We start from the raw sequence: 11,187 nt of genomic DNA on the forward strand, positions 1-11,187 counted from the left end.
GCCTGTAGGTGATAAAAACTCTTTGAAGTGGACGAGAGCCGAAATCCCGACATAGAGCTACGAACCCAGGCCAACCGGCATTTCCAAAAGATGGCATGGATTGACATCAGTCATAAATCAAGCCCCCCTCCAATAGGACACTGGGGGCTGAAACCGAAATCCAATCTTAAAAACTCAAGAACCAATCACCTCTTGATCTGACAGACTATAAGGAACAGCGGACAGTCTTTCTCGCTCTCTCTCACCTGAACCAGTAACTCGCTGCCACAGCTCAACCTGTAGCTCTGTTGCCAGAACCGGAACCAGAAACCAACTAAGTCTTTGCCGGCAACAGAAGAGTTAAACTGGGAGAAGGAGATTGAGCTGTACGAAGAATTCTTTTAAAGGACTTTATTAAATAAAGAACTTTACAGACTGCGCTGCCCGCCTGTGCCCACCTGATCAGTGGAGTTTTACAGCTGGACAATTGACTAAGTCGACTGTATACGGAAGTGTCAGTCATTTAAATAGCTATTTGAGTCTTAAGAAACTTGACCCTTGGAACAAACACGGCCCTGCTTTCCTCAAAGACTTTGTCTTCAAATAAGTACGGTGAGAGACCCTGCTTGCCAAGAAGTTTCTGTGCACAACCTTGGAGCCTTCAAACCAGTGGAAAATCTGTTTGGAAACGACTCTACTTTCGCGAAACCCCAACTTCCAGGTGTATCGACTGAGTGGAAGTTCTTGGACAAAGCCGAACCGGACTGCCTTTGTTCCAAACCACACGGACCTCGTGCCGTGTGCTGTTATCTGAGCCCGAAGCCAGAGAGGCCTCTCTGCGACGAAGTTCAGATAAGTTTAACAGTTTGGAGTTCATGATTCATGACATTTGAGAAATCAATTAGAAATGTTAATCTGTGATTTATAACTCTAGAATGTGTAATATCATTTAGTTTTCTTAAATATAAATGTGTGTTGCATTAAACTGTTTTGTTGATAATTTTAGAAATAAAATCTGTCAACGCCGAGAAATATCTTCTCATTCCTGTTTAACTGTTTAGTCTGAAATTGACACAAGTTAATAGACATTAGATTATTGGTGGCCCTGCCTATCCTTAATCATTGAATAATAATCAGTTAAGGGAAATTGTGGTAACAAGTAATGATAGGATCTTTCTCGGCACCTAAACGTGAATGAGACTGATATATATATAACGAGAAGTTACCTGACATAAATACTAACCTGCGTAGTTATTTAATGTCTGACTAATAATACTAACGAGAGACTCACCTTCGTCTTACTAACCGGTATTGTAGTCAATGTGTTTATAACCTTTTTTGTTTAACGATTTGTGTTATCATATGTGATCCCATGGTCTTTGATTTGGTCACGGAAGTGATTTGTCTTCGATTTGTTGATCTAGAGTTGAATTGTAATTCGTTTTTCCCTTTTGTATAATTAGTGTAGTGCTACATTTAGTCTTTGTTTTGAATACATTTGACAATTTATATCTTTGGAATTGGTGTCTGCGTCCAATTATTACAGAAATTGAGTTCTGGGAAGACAGACCGCAATCGGACTCGGGCTTGCACCTTTTGATTGGATGAACGGCCGCAAACATTCTATGTCATTTTCTTTTAAAGCTTCACTCGTGCTTGTAAAAAACCGAGGTCTCACTGAAAGAATGCCCTGACGTGGTTGCTTCCAAGCTAGCTGGTTTACAAAGTTCCTTTTCGCTTTAACGATGATTTCCAAGAAGGGAAATAATCTATCTGTAATCTGTCAACACAGGCACCTTCTTCTCCGTTAAGCCATGCGGTCACCACCAGGAAGATGAACGCACCAGGCCGACCCGGAGTTTTCGCCAATTCGTCTCCAAGCCTCCCAAGAGGGAACATAAACAGGCCTTATTCGCAGACACAGGCCCTCACGCAGGGAGACCACCGCTTCACCGCCGCTGCCCCTGCCAAGGGCCCCAGGTCCCACCGAGACTTGAACTCGGATCGCTGGATTCAGAGTCCAGAGTGCTAACCATTACACCATGGAACCAAGCCGGCTGCCCACCGCTTGCCCGTGACGAAGGTTTCTGCTCTACGCACACGTCTCGCTCTGTCGCACGGCCAAGTCCAGAGTGAGCCAAGTTGCGCCCAGAGTGCTGCGTGTGGCGGGTCACTTCCGGAGCCGTCCCTGGTGGTCTAGTGGTCAGGATTCGGCGCTCTCACCGCCGCGGCCAGGGTTCGATTCCCGGTCAGGGAAGGTGGATCTGTTGCTCTTCCCCTGGGACCTGTGAGTAGATAGTAGGGTTTTTTGGGCGCGGCCTATTTTGTTATGACGTATGCCCTAAGCTTATTAATATTCCTACGTCATAATTGGGGGGCGTGATTTTAGAGTTATTTCCTTAATTATTCCTACGTCATATTCGTCAGAAAGTGTACACCCCTAAAACCCTGAACAACAAGGCCACCCATAAAGACCCCCCCCCCCCCTGAAGGCAACGCCCCGAAACTCTCCTCTCTATTTAAGACCCCGCGCTGCTTTTAGGCAATACCTCTTTAATTCTCAGCATCTGAAACATCCCGCTTCTTCAACATGTCCAGCGACATCAACATGAAACCCCGCAAGAAACAATCCCGGGCAAGGGTTCCTGTACTCACCAATTTGAAGATTGAACGCTCCTGGGTGTTGTTCTGGGGGGGTCGACGGGGTTAGCGCTTTAAAAGGGATCCCAGCTATGTTGGAGTGGAGCTTTTTGCTTTGGGAGAGAAGGAGGGTACGTTGGAACCTTTTGAGACGGTGATTGAATACTCTTTTGAGGACTGGTTGAAGGTGATGGCATGGAGAGACCTGGGGCTTGTGGATAAGACTCTAGAAGGCTTGCAAGAGGGTCCAAGAGAAGGCGAAACGGAGTCTCCGACTCAGAGTTTTGAAAGGTGTGAATGGGAAAGCTTGCAGAACTACGGTACAGTGGTGAAGAGTCTATCTCTAACTACTGATCGTAAGGTTTTGTTTAGCAGTACCCTGATTACAAACCCTATTGAAGGGGTTGTGGAGGATCCAGAAAAACAGGTTACTGAAATTATGTTTGACGCCGTGGACTGGCCGTTCTTGAAGGAGGTCATAAACTGTATAAATGATGGTTTTGACATCTTGACCAAATGTTCACAACTGGATTCTGTTAGAAGGAGAATATGCTGGATTATGGATTATATATCCCCCTTGAATGACGACGACGATGATAAAACAGACGACCTGTGGGGGGTTGGAGGGGGGTCTGACGGCTCAGGGTCTACTCTCTTCTAAGAGGGCGGTGTGTCGTGACGTAGTGAAGAGATAGGATAAAAGGCGCAACAATTCATTCATGGTTTAAAATTAAAGAGAATGTCTTACCCGAAAGCTGCGGACATCGACAGGCTCTACAGGCCTCTTCAAACCCGGGATCACCCCTGGTTCTATTCCCCAGATTTTGTATACACTCCGGAACCCTCTGACTGCGGTTACCCTCCAAGACCTCAGACCCCGGTCCCTCAGGACGAAACAACATGCGGAGCGATGGATGTCCAAATGAGTCTCGGGGATCCCCAGCCTCTGGAGCTCATGGAGGGCCTCGATTTTGCCGAACTGTCTACCGTCTGTGCGTCTCAGGAGGGGGTCAGTCCAATGGATGTAGAAACACCCCACAAACCACCAGGCGACCCAATGAGCATCGGACGGTCTCGGGGGCGTGATGAAGACGCAGGATTTATGCCCGGGGTAGGTGTCCAAGTAAGCAGAGTGGTTAAAAGCACCCTGGTGTATATTCTGAGTGCTCTCATCGACCGAGCTCTGAAAGAAGTCTGTCGGGGGTGTGAAGTGAATCACCCCAGTCAGTTGAGACACAGTTGTTTGTTTGAACCAGACCGTTACTATTTCCTGTTCTATTTCAACGTGTTTTACAGAAGACTGAACAAACCGTGGCTGAAACCGGCACTAATCAAGGCTCTGTCTTACTCCCACATACATGTCACTGCTGGACAAGTCCAGAAAATCATAGATGAGATTTTGCTGGAGCTGAAAAAGGAGCCGTTTATAATAGAGAAACTTGGGCAGCTGCTCAATGACCTGGATGAGCCAAGTAGAAAAACCGCTGGCAAGCTAAAAGCTTATTTCTTCCGTAAAGAAGTTAAAGCTGGGGGCAGCGACGAAGAATTCGACATCTACGCCACTGATTCAGACTCTGACCTGAACTAAGGGACTTTGAACATGGGGAATGTTCTGGACTGCTGCTGCAACTGGTTCTGTCATCAACACTCTGCAGCTAACCTGAGAGCGCTATTACACCATGTGCTTGACAGAAAAGTAGCCAACGCGAGCCTTTTCTCTACAGATTTAACCATCGATGAGGATCAACTTTCAAACCTGGAAAAGTTAATGGTTGCTGTAACAAAGACCGGGGGGTACGAACACTGGGATGAAGCGCTCAAGGGGGCCAAGAATGATATTAGGCCATTTCATCAACATCTGTATGACCTTTTACTGAGCATGTTTAATACCCCTCTGTTTACTTTTAAAATAGGTCATATTGTTGTTTTATTTACATATGTAACTGAGGTGTGTGCCTACAAGATAAAGAAACAGGTATTTGTTGATATAGATCAAGTAACCAATCATCTGATTTCTTTTTGTCTGGACCGTAGAAAAAATTGTTGTGTATGTTATACTTTTCTCAAATGTCTAAAAAGGGGTATCTGCTCTCCTGAAGTTGAATAAAAAACCTTGTATAAAAACTTTGCGCATAGTGTGGGTCTGTGTGTTTATTTGGCAGAATGACTCGGCAAGCTCCCCAAATGCATGAACTATACTACAACCCAGCCAAGATTGGGGGTTTGGCGGGTAAGAAGGGTTTTCAAAGAGGACTCGCTGAGGCCGGCGTGAAGGTTAATGATGTGGTTGTTTCAGAATGGTTACGGGAACAAGACGCCTATACCTTACATAAACCTCTCAGGATTAACTTTAAAAGAAACCGTGTATATGCAACTGACATAGACTCACAATGGCAAATGGATCTAGTCGATATGTCAAATTTATCAAAACATAACAATGGTCACAAATTTATGTTGATGTGTATCGATGTGTTATCAAAATATGCCTGGGCTCGCATTCTACATAATAAAACAGGTCGGGCGGTGACAAGGGCCTTTGAGGATATATTGTCCCAGGGACGATGTCCTAAAAAACTGCAGACTGATAAAGGAAAAGAGTTTCTCAACAGAGAATTTCAGAATCTACTGAAGAGACACAAAATACATCATTTCACCACCGGTAATGAGCTTAAGGCATCGGTGGTGGAGAGGTTTAACCGCACCATAAAGACCAAAATGTGGAGATATTTTACAGCGGTCAACACGTTCAAGTATTTTGATAAAGTTCAGGATTTTATCGATGCTTACAACCAAGGGTATCACGCCAGTATTAAAATGAAGCCTATAGATGTTGATCAAAGTAATTCTTTTAAGGTCTATAAAAAATTATACGGCCCATTTATTAAGAAGGGGAAAACTACTTATAAGTTCAACATCGGTGATGTGGTTCGCGTTTCAAAGCTAAGGAGTACTTTTGCCAAAGGTTATGAACAAACATTTTCTGACGAATATTTTACAGTTACCGAACAGGTGGCTAGAGACCCCCCCGTGTACCGGTTAAAAGACTATGACGGGGAGGATATAGAAGGAACGTTTTACGAAGCCGAGTTACAAAAAATTATTGTGGGTAAAGACATTGTATACAGAGTTGAAAAGATATTAGCTGAGAAAACCCAGAACCGGAAAAAATATGTGTCGGTGAAATGGCTTGGATGGCCTGAAAAGTTCAATAGTTGGGTCCTGGAACAACAGGTTTGTGATATTCAAGCCTTATAACAACATGCCCGCTGGTGTGATGGGGTCATTACTTTCGATACTCAAGATGGAATCAGGAGGCTTCTACGTGACTCTACCCAGTAACGCCTCTCTCGATATATACCCTAAAAATGAAATATCCAGTTACACGGTACAATTTGGAAAATCTATAGATCTAAGGGGGTCGTGGGAAGTGGGGTTGGCGGAAATACAGTATCCTTACACTTGGGCTGTTTTACAAGATAAGGATGCCACCTTCGCCATTTTTGACGATGTTAAAAAGAGTCAATGGACATTCACGATGCAAGGAGGTTATTATGACAATGTGGATACAATATTAGATGAGATGCATAAACAGTTCTCAGAAGGCACCCCCAACATCAAGCTATATTACAACCCTATTAAAAACAGAGTGTACAAGGTGTCAAAACCTGGTATTAGCATTCAAACCAAAGGACAACTGGGGCGTATATTAGGGTTCTATTCTGACACAGAGAGCAGGTTCTCAGAAGTGGTGGCACCCTTCCCGGCTGACATCAGTGGCGGCTTTTACACTCTTTATGTGTATACGGATATCATAACACACCAGAGGGTCGGGGATAGCTATGTCCCCCTTTTGAGAAATGTACTTATTAAAGGTAAAAGCAATGACATGGTCACAATTACTTATGACAAGCCACACTACGTACCAGTCTCAAAGACCCACTTTGACCATGTTTTCACAGGTGGATGTGACCCTGGGAGATCGGCTCATTAGTCAAAGCAGCAATACTTACCCCTATAGGGCCATGATGGAGTGTATCCTTAATTATAGTGAGGAGACCCTAAGCAAACAGTTCAGCCCCGGCCTTTTCTTCAAAGACACCCCGGAAGCTATGGACGACCAGGATCCAGAGGGACTCAATAAGGGTTTGCAAAAAAGAACGGCCTTTTCAACAGAAGGGAGGACCTTTGAGCTAATGGGACATATTCATGCAGACATATTTTTCCAAGAAAAACTCATGCTCAACGGGGTAGACATTAAAATTAAAATGATCCGTAGTAAAAGTGCTTTTTGTCTGATGACCCCTGATACTGAAAAATATAAACTGACCATATTATCGGCCTCGCTGTTTGTGAAAAAAGTATCCGTCTCCCCGGCGGTTAAACTAGGACATGCGCAGGCTTTAATGACGGCAAACGCCAAGTACCCGATCGAAAGAGTCTATATGAAAGTCCACAGTATCCCCGCAGGGACACGGGTGATGAACCAGGAAAATCTGTTTCTAGGCCAGCTCCCAAAACAGGTTATTATAGGTCTCGTGGATAATGATGCATTTACCGGGGTTTACAACAAGAACCCCTTTAACTTTAAACATTATAACGCGGAATTTATAGCACTGTACGTCGATGGTGTGCAGGTTCCATCCAGACCTTTTCAACCTGACTTTGAAAACGGCAACGCGGTTCGTGAATATTACAGTCTAGTACTGGCTACGGGTCGCCATCTCAAGGATCAACCTCTGCTGATCGATCGCCGGGAATACTGCAGCGGTTACACCCTGTACGGTTTCAACCTGACCCCTGACGAAGAGTGTGGACAACATTTTTCACTGATGAAGACGGGCAATATGCGTTTGGAGATGCGTTTCAAGCAGCCTCTACCACGCACTGTAAATATGGTCGTGTATGCTGTGTTTGACAACATTATTGAGGTGAATCAGAGGAGAAACGTTCTGTATGATTATTATTAAAATGAACACCAGAGAGCTCAACCACATCATGAATGCCCTGGACGGCTCACGGAAAGTGTTTCAAGGAGTCTACGCCTGCGACCAGCTGCCTAAATTTAAGATCAAGAATTTACCTGCAATGTACATAATCAACACACACCCTAAAAATATGCCCGGAGAACATTGGCTGGCTATTTATCTAAGGGAGGACCACCGTCGTGAATTTTTTGATTCCTATGGAAACCCCCCGGATTTCAGACCTTTCCCTCGGAAGATCAATAACTTTCTTCTCAACAACTGTCAAGAAACCATTTACAGCGGTTGTCAAGTAAAAAGTCTACAGACCTTCACTTGTGGTCAACACTGTGTGTTTTTCTTATATCATAGATCTTAAAGAAGGCCATACCCCGATATTATGGCCTTGTACAGTGAGGATTTAGGCCAAAATGATAAAAAAGTGGCAGAGTTTGTCAGGACACTGTGGACCCCCCCTTATAACACAATTACTTACGACCCTAGCCAGCCATGTATACAGATGGGGTGTTCTTGTGAGGATTTTAAAAGATGTCATGCGTGTTAAAGTGAAAAAATAATGAAAACAGCCTTTGAATCATTAGTTTTGTTTTTATTCAACACAAATCTTATACAAAGCAGGGTTATGTTATAAATAAATGTACAACATTTGAAAATAAAAATAAAAAATAAAAAAATTGTTTGTCGGTTCCTTATTTACAGGGGAGACAAATAAAAACATGAGATTAATAAGCTTCCCAACGATGGATAGATCCTGAGGAGGGTTGCTCAACACGGTCAGAGTAATGAGATATCGGCGTCAGATCAGTCACCACCTCTTTACACAGACGGATTTTTTGTCGCGTTTCCTGGTTAGGGACTGTTGATTGGGGCATGTTCAGACAGGCCATCGCCTGTAGGAAAGCATTCCAGCCTACAGGTCGGCGACTATCGGGTACCTTATTAGTGCTAGTGACACTCTTCAACAAATCAAACATGTGTGAACCTTTGATCAGTTGTCCTTTAAAAACAAATTCACCCTGTTCATTCCAAGTCGTTACCCGCGGTTTCTGAACCATTTTGTGCAGAATATATTCTGCATGTCTTTTGCTTCTGGCCGGCATGTTTCTCAAAACATCCGTTACAACATCTCCCTCTGAACTCTCAACAGGTTCGGGCACCGCAACATCTTTATCAACCGTACCCCCCGCATCAGTCCCAGAACCATTTTCTTGAGAGGCCATGGTTAAAGTTAAAATGTTTTGATCTTTTTCACCCTGTCTAACCAGACGGAGGTAGCGCTGTAACGTGTTGCTATACATCTGGGCTTTGGAATACTGATTTAAATCGGCCCTGGCCAGTATAGCTTTCATTTCAGAGTCCAGGTTGTTTTCGGCCATTTGTCTAATGGGCTCTGGCCCGACAACATTTTTTCTCAGTTTCTCAAGCTGCTCCTGAGGGATCAAAAACATTTTCTGAGCATATTCCATTATTAACCCACTCTGGAAGCTAGAAGACTGGTTAGGAAAGGCACGGCTATGCTCAACAGCGGTCCTATAAAACCTCCGGTTTGATTAATCTTCTTTCTTTTTCTTTTAATAGAATACTTCTTATTAGCGATGATCTTGATAACCGCTTTTTGTTTTTTGAGTTTAGAATGTTGAGAAGGGGTTAGGGGTATATTACCGCGTAAGATGTTAAAAGCTATTTCACACAGGGTCTCGATCAAATCCGAGGGGGCCCCTGCCAGCACAGCTTTCCTATGGCGCGGGCTCCCCTCAAATAACATTTGCAAAAGCGGCAGATTTCTTTTAATCCGAACAGACATTCTTATTTATTTCCTTTTCTTTAGCACATACACTGCCGGCCAATCGGGCGGGCACAAACCTGTTCTGAGGCGAAAGTCTTCTGGGGTTTGTGCTTTTAAGTCCACAATCAAGTACCCGTAGGGTTTTTTGGTGGCATCCTCAAATGCCTCCAAAAAGAATTTGGTCTGGTTAGGGTACATTTGACGAGCCAAGACGGTGACCTGTAGTTTATCTCTGGGGTTTTTAAAAAGAATTATATAATTGGCATTTAAATTAATAGTGCGGCTTTTTTTACCTTGAAAAAATAGATTTTGAACTAAATAAATAATACTTAAATTCCTATGATGAGTGTACTTTGTGAAAGCTTTTTCCACTTCACTGTTGTCACCGGCCTGCTCCATCAGGTCATCAAGGATCACTAGATTAGTTTGTCCGGGCGGGAACAGGTCATCGTCACACAACGAGGCGGGGAGACCTTGCACAAATTTCAGATTATTTTTTTTTGATGCCAAATCATCGTAGAGAGGTTGCCAGCAAGAGTAACACCACACTATGTTGTCAAGAGCTTGGGACACGGTTGCGTCCACATCTTCTATGATGTTCTTTATAAGATAGCTCTTACCCGAATTGGAGGGACCGGCTATAATACAGGAGAAAGGGTGTTGAAGTCTGTTATCAAAACCACTGCTAATATCCATAAGGCAGAGTGGTATAATCAGTCTTCAACACTCTTTTATTGTACACCACCCTGAACCGTTTGTTTAGTGATCTATTTTCCAATGTGTACCCCTTTTTATTGTGATAGATCTGATTTCCGGCTGTAATAATCTCGCGAGGAGGCGCGTCTTTCTCGGTTACAAAACTTTGTACCAGGGTCGTCAGAGACTTGATGTTAATGAGCTTGTTGTTACAATGGTTCAGAGTGAAACCCTTAACTTTCATACAGGTCTTACCCGCAGCCGTTCTGTATGCGTAAGTCTTAGGACCCCCTGAAACAAACTCCACTATGTGGTCCTGAGGATCTAGCTTGCTCGTTAACTCCCCAAGGTAGTCCCCGAGGGGAGGGACCCAATCCCCTGGCCTGGTGACAAAGATTACAGAGTCAGTATCATGATAGAGCGTGCGTTCCTGCAGCTGATCCATTAAGTTGTACAGTTCAAGCTGGGCGTAAGCCGTGGTAAAAACCGCTATGAAAACATTAACGTTTCCCTGTTTGGTGGGGAAATCTTTAGGGGCCCTCCACTGGACCTGTGCCACGTGGTCATTTAAGAATTGAAAGTGTGATACTGCATGTTGTTTGGAAAAGATAAATTCTATAAACTGTTCAGGGGTTTTAATCAAGGTTGTGTTTAGACGGTTATTTCTTTCCCCAAACTTACCCCACAGACTGTTTAAAATCAGTTTGGACATTTGTCTCTTGGCGGGGTTTACAGTTATGTTCCCCGGCTCTAGACGGATCCCTTCCTTTTCAAAATATTGCTGAACGTACCGCTCTTTGGCAGCGGAGTCAACACACCATGAGGGATAGCCCGATGCCTCCTGTTTCCCTTTCAGATGGGTCATAATGTACTCAGCAAAAAGAGTATCAGATTTTTCAGAAAAATGCCAAACCTCATACACCTTACCGACTCTGTAACCTTTCTCCACCGCCTTGTCAAGCTCAATGCTACACCAGACACCCGTCAGCGCTCTCTCGTCATCACTGTGCAGACAAGAGGTATTTTGATTTTCAGTTTCCACACACGTTCTACACAGAGGGAACATCAATTTTCCCGAACACCTGTAAGGCAACACGGGTAGGA

General features: G+C 44.0%; 2 non-coding genes across 2 annotated transcripts; one reads left to right on the top strand and one right to left on the bottom strand.

Annotated features, from left to right (window-relative positions):
• Nucleotides 1-1,957: 1,957 nt before the first annotated feature.
• trnaq-cug (transfer RNA glutamine (anticodon CUG)) lies at nucleotides 1,958-2,029 on the bottom strand. Its single transcript has one exon. It is a non-coding gene; the product is annotated as a tRNA-Gln (tRNA).
• Nucleotides 2,030-2,164: 135 nt separating this feature from the next.
• trnae-cuc (transfer RNA glutamic acid (anticodon CUC)) lies at nucleotides 2,165-2,236 on the top strand. Its single transcript has one exon. It is a non-coding gene; the product is annotated as a tRNA-Glu (tRNA).
• The last annotated feature ends 8,951 nt before the right edge of the window (nucleotides 2,237-11,187 follow it).

The sequence above is a fragment of the Amia ocellicauda genome, chromosome 6 (genome assembly GCF_036373705.1).
Source record: "Amia ocellicauda isolate fAmiCal2 chromosome 6, fAmiCal2.hap1, whole genome shotgun sequence".
NCBI lineage: Eukaryota > Metazoa > Chordata > Actinopteri > Amiiformes > Amiidae > Amia > Amia ocellicauda.